The following is a 21,555-nucleotide window of genomic DNA, read 5'->3' on the forward strand; positions in this document are numbered from 1 at the left end:
GAGCCGGAAGTGCCTGGGTGGAACGGACGCAGAGCCCGTCCCCTGGCGACCTTCTGTTAGCCGCAGGGGCGAGTTGCGTCCACCGGAGGACTCAACCCCCACCGCTGAGATTAACTATGTTCCGAGCCAAATGCAGGCGAGTCCAGGCTGATTTGGAGGGTTTCAGCCTGCAGACTTCCTTCTTAAATTAATTTTCTCTTAGGTCGATGCAAGTACTCGTCAACCACAATAAAGATGGCGCAGCGGCTTTACCATGGTAACAAGGAAGTCCTTTGCTGACAACTGTGGCGCTTGCATTTTAGTTCCGCCCTATCAAGGGAGGGAAATGCTTGGGCGCGTCCCAGCAGCGTGCATATTAATTTGCTAAAGCTGTGCGTGTATGGAGTGAGATGAGGAAAGGGTATGCTAGCCGAGAGAAGCATAGTTGAAGAAATGGGAGAGGTAAAGGAAGAACAGACCTCTCTCTGTCCTCGTGTAGTCCGTGGGTTCCATGTGGTTCGTGGTGGGGCGGTGCGGCTGGGGATTCTGGCAGGCAGGAAACAGAAAACGTCATTCATTGGTTTTTCCACACTGTGGTGCCCACGCCCCTGGGATGTGGCATGCAGGGTAGGTCGTTGTATCAACCCGAAAAGGCAGACCCTGCCAGGGTTGGAGGAAATCCAGAGGGCACCTCAGGAGGACAGGGTTAGGGGAGAAGCAAAGAAAGGAGCCAAGAGTGCTACCTTTGAGGGACTTGTCCGAAAAGGGAAGACAGTAAAATAGCCACGGAATTGGAGGCACGGATGTTTTTATTAATTCCACATGTGTTAAAAGTATATGGACCGGGTGCGGTGGCTCACGCCTGTAATCCTAGCCCTTTGGGAGGCCAAGGCGGGCAGATCACCTGAGGTCAGGAGTTCGAGACCAGCCTGACCAACATGGAGAAACCCTTTTCTACTAAAAATACAAAATTAGCCAGGCGTGGTGGCACACGCCTGTAATCCCAGCTGCTCAGGAGGCTGAGGCCAGAGAATCGCTTGAACCCGGGAGGTGGAGGTTGTGGTGATCCGAGATCCGCCATTGCACTCCAGCCTGGGCAACAAGAGCGAAACTCCGTCTCCAAAATAAAAGTATACGAAATATGATAAATATTTAGAAAAAATTAATAAAGTGCTAGTTTACACCGTGGAACATATCACTTAAAGAATTTCTGGTAAAGATGGAACGTTTGAGAAGAGTATTCTCATTTTCCATGACTCTGGAGTCCCATTTGCAATCACTGTGTGACCAAGAGGACACCTTGTGTAATGGAATAGTCCAAAACGAGATTTACAGCTCTGTAGAAGGCACAGTTTCAAAGAGTTTTGGTATGTGTCATTGTTCCATTGTGGTGAACTTTTGCTAAATGCATGTACGGCTGAATATATTTCTAACTCAGTGTTTGGCAAACTTACATAAACAAAAGATTCACCTGGGATCTTTAAGTAAGAGTATAGATTCCTGGGGCTCCACCCCAGCCCTATGGAATGGGACACTAGGGAAAGAACTTCAGAATCGTTATATTTAAAGAAGTGCCACTGGTGATTCTTAGGGTCAGGTAATTTGAGTAGTATTGTAGTTATTGAGGTAGCTTTATGGCAGCATTTAAAACACGCATGCTTTCTTATGAAATTTCCCTTAAAGTAGTTCTCGAAGTTCTCAACCTTTGTGGAGGAGCATGTTTGGAAATGTACAGGGGCATTTTCAGTTGTTGCAATGACTACTACTAGGGGAAGAGAAGCCAGAGATGATAAATGGACTGCCATGTCCAATTCCGTTCTACACGATGAACCCTTTCCCTCATTGAATGCCAATAATGTCTCTCCCCTTGAGAAACACTTGATATCAGCCATATTAGACCAAATGGACCCTGGATCTGAAGGCACTGCCAGCCTTGCATAAATAATTTGTACTTTAGTCTTCCTGTAACTGTGTAGCTGATCCCAATGAGTTAGTAATAATAAAAGCTAACATTTATTAAGCACTTGCTCTGTCCTCATTGTATTGGTTTTCCATTGCTGTGTAACAAATTTCCACAAACTTAGTGGCTTACAGCAACACTCATTTATTAGCTAACAGTTCTGTAGGTCAGAAGTTTGGGTGGACACGAGTGGGTTCTTTGCTTAGGATCTTACAAGGCTGAAATCAAGGCGTTGGACTCTTATCCGGAATCTTTGGGGGAAGAATCAGCTTCCAAGCTCATTTTTCTTGTTGGCAGAATTTGGTTGGTTGTGGTTGTAGGACCGAGGTCCTTGTTTCTTTGCTGGCTGTTGACTGGAGGGCTGTAGCTCTTAGCTCCTAGGGGCTTCTTTTTGGTCCTTACATGTGGGTTTCTACATCTCAGAGCCAGTGATGGCACATTGAAACCTTCTTATGCTGTAAATCTCTGACCAGAGATTCTTTTGACCGGCTAGGGAGAACTCTGCTTTTAAATGGCTCTTGTGTTTAGGCAAGGCCTACCCAGATAATCTCCCTGTATTAAAGTCAACTGTGCTATGTAAAAACTTAATCATGAGAGTAAAATCCATTATAATCACAGTCTTAGGAATTATGCAGGGCAAATACATCAAGTGGTCAAGAAATCTTGGAGCCAGTCAACTATACCCATTTTATTGATAAACATCTCTAAAGAAGTTTCAGTAACTTTCCCTAGGTCCCACAACAAGCAAGCTAAGGCATGGTTTGAGCTCAGGTTGCTCTGACTCCAGAGACTGCTTAATTGTTATATCGCCTACCTCTCAATATAACTGAGGAAATGTGGATGACTCAGCATATTTCGTCACTGTTTTTGGGAAAGAGTATAGAACATGTGACCTGGTGATTGTGGGTCCGTGGCTCATAACAATGAGCTACTCAAGAAAAGGGTGGGGGACTTAGCCAGGGCTTGTTCTGCTATCATCAGCCATCTGTGAAAAACAGACTATTGGTTCTATGACTTCAGCAACCAACTTCACTCTACTGGTTATAAAAGAGGAGATGTGTGCAAGGGATGTATCCCAAGTGCTTCCTTTTTTATCTTTAGATTTAACTTATACACTCTGTGCTAGTGACTCCTGCCTCAGTGCCTGTCTGTGAGAGTCTTTCCCTTCATTGAGATCCTCCCTGAGTGACAGCATTTCCTTTGCCTCCAGTTTATAGCAAAATGAAGACAGAAGGTGGGATGTTTCATGCTGTTGTTGATGTTATGTGAGCCTCAATTAACGATATAGGTATGGTATGAAAATGTAGGGGGAACACAAGCAAAGAAGCATTTCTACAAAAAACGGGACAAAATATGTAGGATAAATGTTATTTGGGGCTTTGAATGGAAGAGAAAGGGAACCTAGTGGAGAATCAAAGAATTTGGGAGATCACAGTCATGATCTGTGGGGCACTGGCAGAAAACTTTGTTGAAAAGTCCTGATTTCTTAACCAGTCATGTCGATGACACTAAGAATCTTGAGTGAGGTAAATGTAAATGAAACAAGCAAAGATATTCAAGACTGTGAAGGCACAGAGACTTGAGTTCTTTCTCCCAGTTATAAAAGATTAAATTTCTAAGGCTGGGGTAGATACTACTTCGTGTTTGATCCATGTTTAAACCTCTTCAAAGAGTCATGGAATAAAATCCTTCATTGGTCTCGCAGGGGATATCTGGAAAGGCAGCAACTCCTGGATAGTTTCATTGCATGTAAAAGGTGCCAGATGAGACTGGCAGCATTACCTGTGATAAGAGAAATCTTCAATGAGCAGCACCTGCAAGAGCTAAGGAAACTTGTAGCCAGAGAGCACCTGAATGCTGACATGGATCCTGATCAATATCAGGATGAAGATATCAATTGGTCTGCTTTCTAGAAAGAAATATCATTCTTAAGTTCTGCACTGCTGCATCATCAGGCTAGTTCTACAGCAATGTCTATACTTTCTGGGAATATTTGAGGGTTCAGCCCTGTGGCTACTCTACAGGGAGTTGTCTAGTCCGTCAAAACTGGTCATGTTTTAGCATTTTCATTTTTTATTTCTTAGCTAATAGATTTTATTCTCAATACACACTGCGTACATTTCTTTTATTCCTTCCTCAGGATCCTGTTCCTTCAAAGAAGGTTCAGAGTTGTTCACCTGCTCAAAGGATGTGTTATGAGATATGTTGTTTGGTAGAAGGCCAGGGAGTTCAACTGAATTGGAGGAAGATATGCTGTATTCTTGGCCATGGCATGATGAGCTCTTATTACTGAATAAGGACTACTTCAAAGCCAATCATTGGGAAAAACTAGGTAAGAGGAGGAAGTCTTTGAGTTTTTGTTTTGTTTAAAAACCAGAACAGTAGGATATTGTTGGCTAGCACATGGCATCCAGGGTTTAGCAAAATGAAGGTGAGTATTCACCAGATAGTGCTCAAACTCAGTGTGCTGTTGGGTAAGTGTGGCTGGGTAAAGCGTGTGGATAATGGTATCAGATTGGGGAAAATGGAGTGATAATGACTAAGAAGAGCTAACATTTGCGAAGGGCTGTATAGATTACAAGGCTTTTCTACATAGATCTCATTTGATTCTCATGAAACCCATGAGATCATTTTAGTATGTTACCTTTTTTTGTAGTAAAATATGTATAACTTAAAATTTACCATTTTAGCCATTTTTAAGTGTGCAGTTCAGGGTCATTAAGTACATTCATATTGTTGTGTACCAGTCTCCACCATCCATTTCCAGAAATTTTTTATTTTCCCAAAAATGAAACTCCATACCCATTAAATGCTAACTGCCTATCCCCTCCTCCCAGCCTCTACTTTCTGTCTCTATGAATTTGACTACTCTAGGTACATCATATAAGTAGAATCATACAATATTTGTTCTTCTGTGGTTGGCTTATTTCACTTAGCATAATGTCTTTAAGGTTCATCTAAGTTGTAGTATGTGTCAGAATTTCTTTACTTTTTAAGACTGAATATTTTATTGTATATATATTATATATAAATACACGACATTTTGTTTATTCATCTGTTAATGGACACTTGGGTTGCTTTCACCTTTTGGCTATTGTGAATCATACTGCTATGAACATGGGTATACAAGTATCTCTTTGAGTCCCTGCTTTCAGTTCTTTTGTGCCCAGAAGTGGAATTGCTAGGTCCCATGGTGTGATGATTAGTTTTAGGTGTCAACTCATCTGGACTAAGGAATAACTAGAGAACAGGTGAAGCATTATTTTTTGGTGTTTCTGTGAGTGTGTTTCCAGAGGATACTGGCATGAGTGTGAGTGGACTAAGTGGGGAAGATTTGCCCTCAATGTGGGCAGGCACCATCTAATCAGCTGGGAGCCAGGATAGAACAGAAATAGCAGAAAGATCTTTCTCACTCTTGAAGGTGGGATACACTCTTCTCCTGCCCTTAGACATCAGCACTCCAGGCTCTTTATCGTTTGGACTCCAGCAGCCCCCTGGGTTCTCCTGCCTTCAGACTTGAATGGGGCCATGCTACTGGCATTCCAAGGTCTCCAATTTGCAGAAAGCCTGTTGTGGGACTTATCAGCCTCCATAATCACATGAGCCAATTCCCTTAATAAATCCCCTCTTGTATCTTTCTCTCTCTAGATAGCCTATTAGTTCTGTCTCTGTGGAGAATCCTGACTAATATACATGGTAATTCTGTGTTTGGTTTGTTGAGAAACTGTCATACTCTTTTTGACAGTGGTTGCACCATTTTACATTCCTACAGCAATGCACAGGAGTTCCAATTTCTCCATATCCTTGCCAACATTTGTTATTTTCTGTTTTTTATAATAGCCATCCTAAGGGGTGTGAAATGATATTTCATTGTGGTTTTGATTTGTATTTCTCTAATGGTTAGTGATGTTGAACATCTTTTCATATGTTTACTGGTCATTTGTATAACTTCTTTGAGTTCAAGTTCTTTGCCCATTTTTAAATCAGGTTGTTTGTTTTTTTTGTTGTTGAGTCATAGCAGTTCTTTATATATTCTGGATATTAGTTGCTTATCACATATATGATTTGCAAATATTTTCTCCCATTCTGTAGATTGCCTTTTCACTCTGCTGATAGTGTCCTTTGATATACAAAAGTTTTTAATTTTGATGGAGTCCAACTCATATATGTTTAAATTGTTGCCTGTACTTTTGGTATCAGATACAAGAAATCTTTGCTAAATCTTGTTATGAAACTTTTCCCCCTATGTTTTCTTATAAGAGTTTTATAGTTTTAGCTCTTATATTTAGGTCTTTGATCTAATTTGAATTTGAGTTAATTTTTGCATGGTGCAAGGTAAGGGTCCAACTTCATTTTTTTCTATGTGGACATGCAGTTTTCCTAGCACCATTTGTTGAAAAGACTTTCTTTTCCCCATTGGATGATCTTGGCACCCTTTTTGAGAATTATTTGACCATATATGTGAGGTTTTACTTCCGAATCTTTATTATTCCGTTAATCTATAAGTCTGTCTTTATGCCACATGGTTTTTTTTTGTTTTTGTTTTTGTTTTTTTTTTTTTTTTGAGGTGGAGTCTCGCTCTGCCACCCGGGCTGGAGTGCAGTGGCCAGATCTCAGCTCACTGCAAGCTCCGCCTCCCAGGTTTCCGCCATTCTCCTGCCTCAGCCTCCCGAGTAGCTGGGACTACAGGCACCCGCCATGTCGCCCGGCTAGTTTTTTGTATTTTTTAGTAGAGACGGGGTTTCACCGTGTTCGCCAGGATGGTCTCGATCTCCTGACCTCGTGATCCGCCCGTCTCGGCCTCCCAAAGTGCTGGGATTACAGGCTTGAGCCACCGCGCCCGGCCCGCCACATGGTTTTGATTACTGTAGCTTGTAGTTTTGAAATCAGGAAGTGAGAGACCACCAAGTTGTTTTTAAATTTTTTTTCCAAAATTGTTTTGGTTCTTTGTGATTCCTTGAATTTCCATATGAATTTTAGGGTTAATTTTTCTATTTCTGCAAAAACATAATTGGGATTTTATTTAATCATAGGGATTGCATTGACTTTGTAGATCACTTTGGGTAGTATTGACATCTTAACAATTTTAAGTCTTCCAACTCATTAATATGGGATGTCTTTCCATCTATTTGTGTTTTCTTTAGCTTCTTTCAGCAACATTTTGTAGTTTTCTGTGTACAAGTCTTTCGCCTCTTTGGTTTTTTTCTAAGAATATTCTTTTCGATGCTACTGTAAATGGAATTGTTTTCTTAATTTCTTCTTCAGATTGTTTAATGTCAATATAGATACATAACTCATTTTTGTGTATTGATTTTGTATTCTGCAACTTTGCTGAATTTATTTACTAGTTCTAACAGTTTTTTGGGGGAAATATTTACAGTGTTCTACCTGTAAGATCATATCCTCTGCAAACAGAGAAAATATTACTTCTTCCTTTCCAAGTTGGATGCCTTTTGTTTCTGTCTTTTGCCTAATTGTTCTGGGTAAAAGTTCCCATGCAGTGTTGAGTATTATTTATCTGAGAATATCTTAATTTGTCCCTCATTTCTGAAGGTCAGTTTTGCAAGATGTAGAATTATCTGTTGACATTAAAAAAAAAAAATTCCTTTAGGATCGTTGTAGACAGGAGGCAGGACTTGATTGCAGCTCCGGACAGAGCAGCATGTGGAGGCTTGCATTGTGAATTTTAGCGCCAGATTGACTGTAGGAACAAACCAGCAATCCCGAGAGGACCCACAGACCCTCTGAAAGAAGCAGAGTACTCCTGCAGGACAGGGAAGACAACCCAAATACTGTGAGTTTCCCAACTGCGGAAGTGAGAAAGGTAGACCCTCCTCTCCTGAAGACACACCCTCACTGGAGAGGCTGAAGGTCTGTTTGCAGGAGAAGTTTCCAGCTTTACCTGGAGCTGAGTCAAGTTAGAGAGCCAAGTGAAATACAGAGATAGAGGAAGCAACAGAAAGGACCCGGGAACTTGCTGGGACCCAAGCAGCCCATTCCTGCCTGGCACCACAGGGATCCATCCGGAGGGTGGCCAGAGGAGCAAGGGGTGAAACTCCACAGGGAGAAGGAATTCTGTAGCTGAACTTTGTAACAATTTGAATGTGGCCAGAAGCCTTCTGGCTGGAACTCAGCAGAGGGAGTGAATTGGGCATGCACATTTCACAGGCAGGGAGAAGAATTAAAGCCCTTTTCTCTCTCAGCTGGGAGGCGGATAACCTTGAACAAGTTTTCAATCCCATCTCACTCTATGCCTGGAAATAGACTTGGGGCTGTTGGTCAGGACACGGTGGGAATGAGACCTGCCCTTCAGTTTGTGTGGGAGGTGGGTGAGGCCTGTGACTGCTGGCTTTCCCCCACTTCCCTGAGAACCTGCATGACTCAGCAGAGACAGCCATAATCCTCCTAGGTACACAACTCCAGTGACCTGGGAATCTCACCCCCATCCTCCATAGCAGCCTCAGCAAGACCCACCCAAGGAGAGTCTGAGTTCAGACATGCCCAGTCCCTCCCCCATCTGATGGTCCTTCCCTATCCACCCTGGTAGTGGAAGACAAAGGGCATATAATCTTGGGAGTTCTAGGGCCCCATACACCACCAGTCCCTCTCCACACTACTAAAGCTGATGCTTTCTGGAAAGCAACACCTCCTGGCAGGAGACCAACCAGCACAAAAATAGAGCATTAAATCACCAAAGCTAAAGACCTTCAGGGAGTCCATTGCACCCTCCGCCACCTCCACTGGAACAGGTGCTGGTATCCACAGCTGAGATACCCATAGTTCACATCACAGGACTCTGTGCAGAAACCCCCCGTACCAGCCTGGAGCCAGGTAGACTCAGAAGAAAGACAATAATCACTGCAGTTCAGCTCATAGGAAGCCACATCCATAGGAAAAGGGGGAGAGTACTACATCAAAGGAACACCCCGTGGGACAAAAGAATCTGAACAATAGCCTTCAGCTCTAGACCTTCCCTCTGACAGAGCTTACCCAAATGAGAAGGAACCAGAAAACCAACCCTGGTAATATGACAAAACAAGGCTCTTCTATACTCCCCCAAAATCACATTACTTCACCAGCGATGCATCCAAACCAAGACAAAATACCTGGTTTACCTGAAAAAGAATTCAGGAGGTTAGTTACTAAGCTAAACAGGGAGGGACCAGAGAAAGGCAAAGCCCAATACAAGGAAGTTCAAAAAATGATACAAGAAGTGAAGGGAGAAATATTCATGGAAATAGATAGCTTAAATCACAATCAAAAGCTCAGGAAACTTTGGACACACTTTTAGAAATGTGAAATTCTCTGGAAAGTTTCAGCAATAGAATTGAATAAGTAGAAGAAAGAAATTCAGAGCTTGAAGATAAGGTCTATGAATTAACCCAATCCAGCAAAGACAAAGAAAAAAGAATAAGGAAATATGAACAAAACCTCCAAGAAATCTGGAATTATGTTAAACAACCAAACTTAAGAATAATCAGTGTAGCTGAGGAAGAAGAGAATTCTAAAAGCCTGGAAAACATATTTGGGGGAATAATCGAGGAAAACTTTCCTGGCCTTGCGAGAGACTTAGATGTCCAAATGCAAGAAGCACAAAGAACACCTGGGAAATTCATTGCAAAAAGATATTCGCCTAGGCACTTTGTCATCAGGTTATCCAAACTTAAGACCAAGGAAAGAATCTTAAGAGCTGTGAGACGGAAGCACCAGGTAACCTATAAAGGAAAGCCTATCAGATTAGCAGCAGATTTCTTAGCAGAAACCCTACAAGCAAGAAGGGATTGGGGACCTATCTTCAGCCTCCTCAAACAAAACAATTATGAGCCAAGAATTTTGTATCCAGAGAAACTAAGTATCATATGTGAAGGAAAGATACAGTCATTTTCAGACAGACAAATGCTGAGAGAATTCACCATTATGAAACCATCACTACAAGAACTGGTAAAAGGATCTCTAAATCTTGAAACAAATCCTGGAAACACATAAAAACAGAACTTCTTTAAAGCATAAATCATACAGGACCTATAAAACAAAAATGTAAGTTAAAAAGCAAAAACAACAAAAACCAAAGTACACAGGCAACAAAGAGCATGATGAAAGCAACAATACCTCACATTTCAATACTAACATTTGAATATAAATGGTCTAAATGCTCCACTTAAAAGATACAGAACTGCAGAATGAATAAGAACTCACCAACCAGCTATATGCTGCCTTCAGGAGACTCACCTAACACATAAGGACTCACATAAACTTAAAGTAAAGGGGCAGAAAAAGGCATTTCATGCAAATGGACACCAAAAATGAGCAGGGGTAGCTATTCTTAGACAAAACAAACTTTAAAGCAACAGCAGTTAAAAGAGACAAAGAGGGATAGTATATAATGGTAAAAGACCTTTCCAACAGGAAAATATCATAATCCTAAACATATAGGCACCTAACACTGGAACTCCCAAATTAATAAAACAGTTACTAATAGACCTGAGAAATGAGATAGATAGCAACACAATAATCGTGGGGGACTTCAATACTCCACTGACAGCCCTAGACAGGTCATCAAGACAGAAAGTCAACAAAGAAACAATGGATTTAAACTATATGTTGAAACAATTGGACTTAACAGGTATATATAGAACATTTCATCCAACAACTGCATAATAAAACATTCTATTCGACAGCACATGGAACTTTCTCCAGGATAGACTATATGATAGGCCATAAAATGAGCTTCAATAAATTTAAGAAAATTGAAATTATATAAGCACTCTCTCAGACCACAGTGGAATAAAGCTGGAAATCAACTTCAAAGAGAACCTTCAAAACCATGCAAATACATGGAAATTAAATAACCTGGTCCTGAATGAACATTGGGTCAAAAATGAAATCAAGATGGAAATTTAAAAAAATTCTTGGCTGGGCACGGTGGCTCAAGCCTGTAATCCCAGCACTTTGGGAGGCTGAGACGGGCGGATCACGAGGTCAGGAGATCGAGACCATCCTGGCTAACACGGTGAAACCCTGTCTCTACTAAAAAAAAAATACAAAAAAACTAGCCGGGCGAGGTGGCGGGCACCTGTAGTCCCAGCTACTCGGGAGGCTGAGGCAGGAGAATGGCGTGAACCTGGGAGGCGGAGCTTGCAGTGAGCTGAGATCCGGCCACTGCACTCCAGCCTGGGCCACAGAGCGAGACTCCGTCTCAAAAAAAAAAAAAGATTCTTCAAACTGAATGACAATAATGTCACAACTATCAAAACCTCTGGGATTCAGCAAAGGCAGTGCTAAGAGGAAAGTTCAGAGCCCTAAACGCCTACATCAGAAAGTCTGAAAAAGCACAAACAGACAATCTAAGGTCATACCTCAAGGAACTAGAGAAACAAGAACAAAACAAACCCAAACCCAGCAGAAGAAAGGAAATAACCAAAATCAGAGCAGAACTAAGTGAAATTGAAACAAAAATACAAAAGGTAAATGAAATGAAAAAGCTGGTTCTTTGAAATAAATAAAATTGATAGACCATTAGCAAGATTAACCAAGTAAAGAAGAGAGAAAATCCAAATAAGCTCAGTAAGAAATGAAACGGAAAGTATTACAACTGACACCACAGAAATACAAAAGGTCATTCAAGGCTACTATGAATACCTTTATGCACATAAACTAGAAAACCTAGAAGAGATGGATAAATTCCTGGAAAAATACAACCCTCCTAATTTAAATCAGGAAGGATTAGATACCCTGAACAGACCCACAACAAGCAGTGAGATTGAAATGGTAATTGAGAAAATTACCAACAAAAAAAGTCCAGGACCAGACTGATTCACAGCAGACTTCTAGCAGACATTCAAAGAATTGGTATCAATCCTTTTGACACTATTTTACAAGACAGAGAAAGAAGGAACCCTCCCTAATTCATTCTATGAAGCCAGCATCATCCTAATACCAAAACCAGCAAAGGGCGTAACCAAAAGAGACAATTACAGACCAATATTTTTGATGAACACAGATGCTAAAATCCTCAACAAAATACTAGCTAACCAGTTCTAATAACATATCAAAAAGATAATCCACCATGATCAAGTAAGTTTTGTACCAGGGATGCAGGGATGGTTTTACATACACAAGTCAATAAATGTGATACACCACATAAACAGAATTAAAAACAAAAATCACATGATCATCACAATACATGCAGAAAAAGCATTTGACAAAACCCAGCATTCCTATATGATTAAAACGCTCAGTAAAATCGGCATACAAGGGGCATACCTTAATGTAATAAAATCCATCTATGACAAACCCACAGCCAACATAATACTGAATGGGGAAAAGTTGAAACCATTCCCTCTGAGAACTGGAACGAGACAAGGATGCCCACTGTCACCACTCCTCTTCAACATAGTACTGGAAGTTCTAGCCAAAGCAGTAAGACAAGAGAAAGAAAGAAAGGGCATCCAAATTGGTAAAGAGGAAGTCAAACTGTCACTGTTTGCTGATGATATGATCATGTTAGATATGAGTTCTAAATTTCTTTTCAAAGAATTCATATGTATGTTCAATTCTTTGCCTTCTACTTTTAAACTCAACTTCCTTGTAAAGCAACCTTTTTGGATTACCTACTCCACCCTGACTCATTCTGATCACCTGCTCCACCCTACATTCCAGTCACCTGCTCCACCCTAACTCATTCCAATTACCTGCTACCTGCTCTGCCCTGACTCCCTCCAAAGCACTCACCCCGTCATTCTTTTTAGCCAATCGGAATTAGTTTAGCGTGTGCGGTCTAACCCTAGCCAATAGGGGAAAAACACAGCAGCAGGGGCCACATACATCAGGGATAAGAACCCCTTCCCCTCCCTTGTCCAAGTGTGCACTCACCATTGTTCCATCTGTAGGGGCGCACCCTTCTATATAGAAGTAACTAGACTTGCTGAGAATTAAAAAGAAAATTTTATATTCAAGTGCTGTTTCTTTTGTGGCATCGAAACTTTATATATAACAATCATTTACCTTGAAAACCCTAAAGACTCCTCCAGAAAGCTCCTAGAACTGATAAAAGAATTCAGCAAAATTTCTGCATACAAAGTTAATGTACACAAATAAGTAGCTCTTCTATACACCAACAACGACCAAGCAGAGAATCAAATCAAGAACTCAACCCCTTTTACAATAGTCACACACACACAAAAAAACCCACTTAGGAATATACCTAACCAATGAGTCGAAAGACCTCTACAAGGAAAACTACAAACACTGCTGTAAGAAATCATATATGACACAAACAAATGGAAACACCTCCCATGCTCATGGATGGGTACAATTAATATTGTGAAAATGACCATACTGCCAAAAGCCATCTACAAATTCAATGCACTGTCCATCAGAATACCACCATCATTCTTCACAGAATTAGAAAAAACAATTCCCAAAATCATATGGAACCAAAAAAGAGCCCACATAGCCAAAGCAAGACTAAGCAAAAAGGACAAATGTGGAAGCATCACACTAGCTGATTTCAAACTATACTATAAGGCCATAGTCACCAAAACAACGTGGTACTGGTATAAAAATAGACATGTAGACCAATGGAACAGAATAGAGAACCCAGAAATAAACCCAAATACTTAGAGCCAACTGATCTTCAACAAAGCAAACAAAAACATAAAGTGGGAAAAGGACACCTTTTTCAACAAATGGTGCTGGGGTAATTGGCTAGCCACATGTAGGAGAATGACACTGGATCTTCATCTCTCACCTTATACAAAAATCAACTCAAGATGGATTAAGGACTTAAACCTAAGACCTGAAACTATGAAAAGTCTAGAAGATAGCATTGGAAAAACCCTTCTACACATTGGCTTTGGCAAGGATTTCATGACCAAGAACCCAAAAGCAAATGCAATAAAAAGATAAATAGCTGGGACCTAATTAAACTAAAGAGCTTTTGCATAGAAAAGGCACAGTCAGCAGAGTAAACAGACAACCCATGGAGTGGGAGAAAAGCTTCACAATCTATACATGTGACAAAGGGCTAATATCCAGAATCTACAACGAACTGAAACAAATCAATAAGAAAAAAACACACACAATCCCATAAAAAAGTGGACTAAGGAGATGAATAGAAAATTCTCAAAAGAAGATATACAAATGGCCAACAAACATATGAAAAAATGCTCAACATCACTAATGATCAGGGAAATGCAAATCAAAACCACAATGCAATACCTCCTTACTCCTGCAAGAATGGCCATAATAAAAAAACAGTAGATGTTGGTGTGGATGTGGTAAACAGAGAAAACTTCTGCACTGCTGGTGGAAAGTAAACTACTACAGCCACTATGGAAAATAGTGTGGAGATTCTTTAAAGAACTAAAAGTAGAACTACCCTTTGATCCAGCAATCCCACTACTGGGTATCTACCCAGAGGAAAAGAAGTCATTATTCAAAAAAGATAACTTGCATATGTATATTTATAGCAGCACAATTCACAATTGCAAAATCATGGAACCAACTGAAATGCCCAGGAATCAACAAGTGGATAAAGAAACTGTGGTATATATATACAATGGAATACTATGCAGCCATAAAAAGGAATGAATTAGCAGCATTTGCAGTGACCTGGATGAGATTGGAGAGTATTCTTCTAAGTGAAGTAACTCAGGAATGGAAAACCAAACATCATGTGTTCTCACTGATACGTGGGAGCGAAGCTATGAGGATGCAAAAGCATAAGAATGATACCATGGACTTTGGGGACTTGGGGGGAAGAGTGGAGATGGGTGAGGGATGAAAGACTATAAATATAGTGCAGTGTATACTGCTTTGGTGACGGGTCACCAAAATCTCACAAATCACCATTAAAGAACTTACTCATGTAACCAAATACCAGCTGAACTCCAGTAACTTATGGAAAAATAAAATAACAATGAAAAAATTTCCTTTAAATATGGTATCTAATTCCTTCTGGCCTTCAAGGTTTTTGCTGAGAAATCCACTGGTAATCTTAGTGAAGATCCATTGGACATGATGAGTTACTTTTCTCTTGCTGCTTTCAAGATTCTTGAGGGGGCCTTAGACTTTGTATTGCATTCCTTTACCTCTGATCTCTTGCCCCCCAGTTTCTGTGAGTCTGTAGTCCCCCTGCAGTGTTCCATGTCTTTGGCTTTTGTTAGAATATAATGTGTCTTGGTATGTACTGCTTTGGATTTATCCTACCTAGAGGTCATCAAGATTTTTGGATTTGTGAATCAATGCCTTTCCTCAAATTTGGGAAGTTTTCAGCCATTATTTTTTCAGATAGTTCCTCTGCTCCTTTCTTTATCCCTTCACCATCTGAGACTTCTGTAATGCACATATTGGTCAGCTTGATGGTATCCCATAGGTCTCTTAGTCGCTGTCCACTTTTCTTAATTATTATTATTATTATTTGCTCTTCAGATTCAATAATTTTAAAGGACTTATCTTCAAGTTCACTGATTCTTTCTTCCTGTTTGAATCTACTGTTGAATCCCTCTAGGCATTTTTCAATTCAGATACTGTATTTTCAGCTCCAGAATTTCTGTTTGGTTCCTTTTTATAGTTTCTCTTTGTTAATATTCTCTTTTGTTTATGTATTGTTTTTCTGATTTCCTTTAGTTCTTTGAGTTTTCATTTAGCTCTTTGAGCATATTTAAGACATTTTGTCTTTGTCTAGTACTTCTGATGCTTGTGTTTCTTCAGGGACAGTTTCTGACAGTTTATTTTCTTCCTTTGAATGGGCCATATTTTCCTGTTTCTTTGCATGGTTTGTTATTTTTTTTTCTTTTTAAAAATTGGTCATTCAAAAAAACAGCCACCTCTGCTAGTCATTACAAGTAGGTTCTGTGCCAGGGAAGACCTTCACTCATTAGCAGGGCACGCTGTCAGCTTGGGATCAGCCCCATGTGAGGTCTTAAGGTCTTCTTAGGCCTCTTCTGGCTATGCATTTTGCCTTGGCCTGGGTATCTGTTGTTGTTGTTTTCCAGTTCCCTTGAATGCATGACTGCTTACAAATGTCTCCGTTTCCTAAAGAGTCTCACCCCTGCTTCTCCGAGGGTAGACTTAGATGTTCTGTTGTGTTCCTCTACCTCTGACCTCTTGCTCCAGGTATCTGTGAGTTTGTAGGCCGCCTGCAGTGTTCATGAGTAGTGCTCACCATTTCCTGTGGCTTTTTCTGAACCTGAGTATCCAGCCATGCTGCTTTTCCCTGTCTGACCTCCGAATTAGGTAAAACAGAGACCAGTACCTCAGGCAGCCCCTTGACAGGTTAGAATGTTGCAAATAAAGTCCACTCTCCTCTCTCTGGGGTTCTAGGGAGGGAATTGGCAGCAGGGCTGCTGCTTCCCCAGGTGTGCCAGGAGGGAAGGATAGGGTACAGGCAAGTAAAAATGTTACAAAATTTCTTAGCATTTTGACTGTGTCTTTTTCTTGATTAGGTGTTTGCTTGGTTGCTATAGAACTTTGAGTATTTTTCAGACTTCCTATAAAGTTATTGTGTAGCCAGTCTGTAATACTGTAATTTTTTTTAACAGCTTGTAACACAACTTTTTTTTTTTTTTTTTTTTCTGAGACAGAGTCTCGCTCTGTCGCCCAGGCTGGAGTGCAGTGGCCGGATCTCAGCTTACTGCAAGCTCCACCTCCCGGGTTTAGGCCATTCTCCTGCCTCAGCCTCCCGAGTAGCTGGGACTACAGGCGCCCGACACCTCGCTCGGCTAATTTTTTTTATTTTTTAGTAGAGACGGGGTTTCACCGGGTTAGCCAGGATGGTCTCGATCTCCTGACCTCGTGATCCGCCCGTCTCGGCCTCCCAAAGTGCTGGGATTACAGGCTTGAGCCACCGCGCCCGGCCATAACACGACTTTTATTAGAAAAGTTATACATAACATAGCATCAACTATTTCCAAGAATAATATTGAACCCGATAAGCAAAAAAACCAGACTAACAAAATGTGTAAAGAAACCAAGACAAGAATGTTTGATAAAATCAAACATTCAATTATCTACAATGTCTTTTTACAAATGGGGAAAACTCCATGGTTTACAGGCATAGAATATTGAAAATAAATCTGCAATAGCAATTTTTTGCAGTTAAACTCTCAAGAAACTGAATCATTAAAACAGTAATGAGTTCACAAATTTAAAACATTTTGCATAATTTTAAATTGTTAGGTATACACTGAAGTCTGAGTTTCAAAAGTGATTGTTTCCCCATGAAAGTGTCAACACTTAAGCTAGAACTTCCAGTGTTAATTTTGCCCTAAAAATTTAAGAAATATTCTGATAATCATAATAGTCACATGATTTCTGATGCTGTCTGGTCTGTTAATATAGACCTTTATTTGGATGTGTTTTTCTTCAGTTAAATTATAGGAAACTGGATATAGGATTTCATTGCAAAGCTATTAAAGTTCCAAACACAGGAATGTGCAGCACTGGAAAAGGAGATCAGTACTAAAACTTATAATAAATATCAGAGAAGCCATTAGTTTTTACAGCATTGTCTGCTTAAAGGTTAAGTTGACCTGGTGTATAATTTCCCATCAGTCTGTCCTTGTAGTAGGCAGGGCAATTTCTATTTTCATGATCTGAATACTCAGATATATCCAAACATCTTTTTAAAACTTTGATTTATAACTCCTAGAAAGTTATGTTTTTTGATAGTCACTGTACTCTAATCAAGCCTATATTTCTGCTCATTTTGGAGCCTCATTAAAATGACAGATTTTGAGGTAGCCGAGTTCATCAGAAAGACTTAAATGGAATGATTGACAAAATAGAACACTTTAAACCAATCAGTCCTATCTTTTTGTAGCTGAAGGGTGTCAGTCACAACACAATTTCACATATACCTTTGCTCATTAGGGAATTACACTTAAAATGAATCTCAAGAGGGTGACCTTTGTTATTTCAGGTGCCATCCCTAAGGTTAACAAGAAGATTGCCAGTGTTACAACTGATGGAAAGCCTTTTCTTTTTTTTTTTTTTTCTTGTTGAAGACTCATACCATAGTTTTAAATTAAACTGTCAGGCATTTGCCCAGACAGGTTTTCCTTTTCAATGCAGTAATGAAGAACTGAGATTAAAATCATGACGTTCAACTGCCACTCAACATCATTACATGCACCAATATTGCACACATCTGTTCTGTACTGTTAAAATAATCTTCTGAGTCCTTGGGGTGCTGTTTTCTCCATGAGAACATAAACACAACCCATCTAATCAGTTTCCCTCAAAGATGAAACTGACAAATTTAATATACTGGAAAAAAAATGAAGAAAGAAAAAGGGAAAGACTTTGTACAGACAAAAATCTAAGTTTTTTTAAAGGGTTCTGTGTCTCCTACACATGGGGGCAATTTGTAAGCACTAGTGAAATAAACGCTAGCTATAATGCTTCTAGCTCCTTATAAAATGTGGAACTTTGGCCCAGGTGTTGTGATGATGTTACTGTACAGTTCTTGTGTCAGCTCAATAGCTTGCTGCTTTTTAAGAACTAAGAAGCTGTAGAACTTTGCGGCAGCTTGTTTTCTGTTTGTGTTTTGACGTAACTCAAGCAAACTGATAGATTCAGCTCCAGTTTTAGCAAGAGCTCACTGAAGACCATGAAGCATCTTCTGAGTCCTTTTCTTCCATCTTCTTTCTTCCTGATCTTGATCACCCCCTGAAACATCTTCCTCCTTTTCCTCTTCATCATCTTTTTTTCCCCCCTTTTCTTTCTTTTTGGCAGAAGTTCTGACTCTTGTATTAGCTGACAGATATTTGGAGGTTCTTCTGGGGGAAGCTCTACAGGCAGTATTTCCATCTGCTCAACCTGCTGAGGAGGCATCACAGGCTCTGGGTTAATTTGTCCAGCTTTTCGCTTAACTCCCTGAGATGGTGGTGGAGGCATAGCTGACTCATCCAGGTTTGTTCTGCTGGCCTCATCACTGACTCCTGGAGGTGGCTTGGCTCTTCCAAAATGGGCTTATCAGTAACATCATGCTGCTGGTGTAGCTGTTGCTGGTCCTCTTTAGGAACCTCTGGATTTTCACATTATTTGAGGAACTCATCCAAATTATCTGCCCTACTTTCCCCCTTTTTGTAAGGTCTTCTGGTACAAGTGGTGTAAGACAGCATGTAAAGAGCTTCAGTAGTCTGTTATTCCACAAAGGCTGAGCAGGTAAAGAAAACAGTTTTTCTACTCCTCCTGTCTCTTTCCACATCACCTATTTCTTGGTGGGTGGTGCTAGATCCCAAGTAGTAACAATATCAGAATAATCATTAAGTTGGGCTCTAATTGTCTTGCTATCCAAGTTTTTGACACTGTCAACAATTGGCTTCCTCTTCCTCTTGGCTTTTGTTTCTTTAACAGTTATATCAATAGGTTCCAATGCAAATGCTTCTTCCTCATTTGGAACAAGTGTTGTTTGATCAGACATAGCTGGCTGGTTCAACAGTATTCACTGAATCAGGACTATCAGGCCCACCCATTGATATATTATCATCCTCATCCATATATCATCATGTGCAGGCTGCTCTGTCAACATCACCTCTGCCTCAGAGAGGGCAGGGGGATCGTCAAAGATACTACCATCATTATTAGTAATAAGTTTGTCATCTAATATTCCACCATCCTTTCCTTCTCTAAAATTATTATCTTTATATTGGTCTTCATATTCTAAATGGTTAATTTTCTCATTCAGATTGCTGGTGCTCTCTCTGTTCAGACTCTAATAGGAGGTTAGAAGCAGTAGTGCCTACTAACATGTCATCATCCTCAAAAGCACTGCACTGCCTTCTCTCATTATCTCATGATCATCCATTCCAAAATCACCAAAATCATTTTCTTGTAAAATACTGATATTCCCAACTTCTTCTCTCATGGTTATTTCTTCCACTCTACTCTGACCCAAGCTGAACTCCTGGGCCACATCAATGTCATCTAAGTCAGGCAGTGGCTGATCAAAGTCATGAAATTCTTCAGGTAAAGTAATGGTGTTATAAGCTGCTTCCTGATTTTCCTCAGGCAGGTCAACACCTGGTCAAAAAAACATCTTTATCTTAATGAATGCTTCATTACAGTCTGCAAGAAGGTATTTGGCTTTCCTGTGATATATTCAGACTACTCCCAGTAAGAGATGTCTGTAATGCTATCTTCACTTTTGGTGAGATGATACTCTCTATGCTACTCTCTAAATTACACTGTAACACAGGCGCTTTGGTTAGCTTCTTATCCCAATGGGCCGCTAGCCAAATTTTGGCCAGAGGCCCTCTTACTGAGGACAAAATGTGCATAGAACATTGTTCTGGTTGGCTATGAAAACAGAAGGAAACCTGGCTCTCCACTGGGAGTTGGGTGGGCTGGGTCCAGTCTGTATTTTTTTTTAATGTTTTGTCAATTGAGAAAAAGTAAGTTCCAATCATTTTAGGAGATTTATTTGCCAAAGTTAAGAACATGCCCAGGAGACAGGTCTATGCCTTTCTCCAAAGATGATTTTGAGGGCTCCAAATTTAAAGGGGAAATGGTGGGATATTGAGAAGCAAACAATTTTCATGTAAGAGGGGGTAGCGAAAAATAGTCATTCATGCCTTTGCCTGGTTCAATGAATCTGCATTTTTTTAAATATAAGATAATATAAAATGGCTGCTTCGCAGATGCTGCCACTGCCAGGAGCCCTGTACTATCAGCCATGGTCAACATCTTCTTCAACATCACCATAGATGGTGAGCCCTTGGGCCACATCTCCTTCAAGCTATTTGCAGACAAGTTTCCAAAGACAGCAGAAAGCTTTCATGCTCTGCGCACTGGAGAGAAAGGATTTGGTTATAAGGGTTCCTGCGTTCACAGAATTATTCCAGGGTTTATGTGTCAGGGTGGTGACTTCACATGCCATAATGGTATTGGTGGCAAGTCCATCTACAGGGAGAAATTTGATGACAAGAACTTCATCCTAAAGCATACAGGTCCTGGCATCTTGTCCATGGCAAATGCTGGACACAAACAGTTCCCAGTTTTTCATCTGCACTGCCAAGACTGAGTGGTTGGATGACAAACATGTGGTCTTTGGCAAGGTAAAAGAAGGCATGAATATTGTGGAGGCCATGGAACGCTTTGGGTCCAGGAATGGCAAGACTAGCAAGAAGATCACCATTGCTGACTGTGGACAACTTATTAAAGCTAGACTTGTGTTTTATCTTAACCACCAGACCATTCTTTCTGTAGCTCAGGAGAGCACCCCTCCTCCCCATTTGCTGGCAATAGCCTATAATCTTTGTGCTCTCATTGCAGTTCCCTTTGGGTTCCATGTTTTCCTTGTTCCCTTCCATGCCTAGCTGGATTGCAGAGTTAAGTTTATGATATAAAATAAAACTAAATAACAAACAACAAAAAAAGATGACATAAACAAAAGGGGCAGAGGAAAAATCTGGGGAATCTGCATTTTACATAAGATAACAGACAAAATGGGGCAGGAGAACACTCAGATATGCATTTATGTCTGGTGGACCAGGGCGGCTGCACCTGTAAAGATAAGCTATCGATTTGCATTGCCATGGTGAAATTTTAACAACTCACTAGGAATTTCCTTGTGGGCAAAATATGGAGGAGGCATGTAACTTTTCATCTTG

General features: G+C 40.4%; 2 pseudogenes across 1 annotated transcript; one reads left to right on the plus strand and one right to left on the minus strand.

Annotated features, from left to right (window-relative positions):
- Positions 1-17,694: 17,694 nt before the first annotated feature.
- Positions 17,695-20,230, minus strand: LOC105520695 (annotated as a pseudogene). Its single transcript, XR_001003175.1, has one exon. The product of XR_001003175.1 is annotated as a double-strand-break repair protein rad21 homolog pseudogene (transcript).
- Positions 20,231-20,606: 376 nt separating this feature from the next.
- Positions 20,607-21,261, plus strand: LOC105520705 (annotated as a pseudogene).
- The last annotated feature ends 294 nt before the right edge of the window (positions 21,262-21,555 follow it).

The sequence above is a fragment of the Colobus angolensis genome, unplaced genomic scaffold (assembly GCF_000951035.1).
Source record: "Colobus angolensis palliatus isolate OR3802 unplaced genomic scaffold, Cang.pa_1.0 Scaffold385, whole genome shotgun sequence".
NCBI lineage: Eukaryota > Metazoa > Chordata > Mammalia > Primates > Cercopithecidae > Colobus > Colobus angolensis.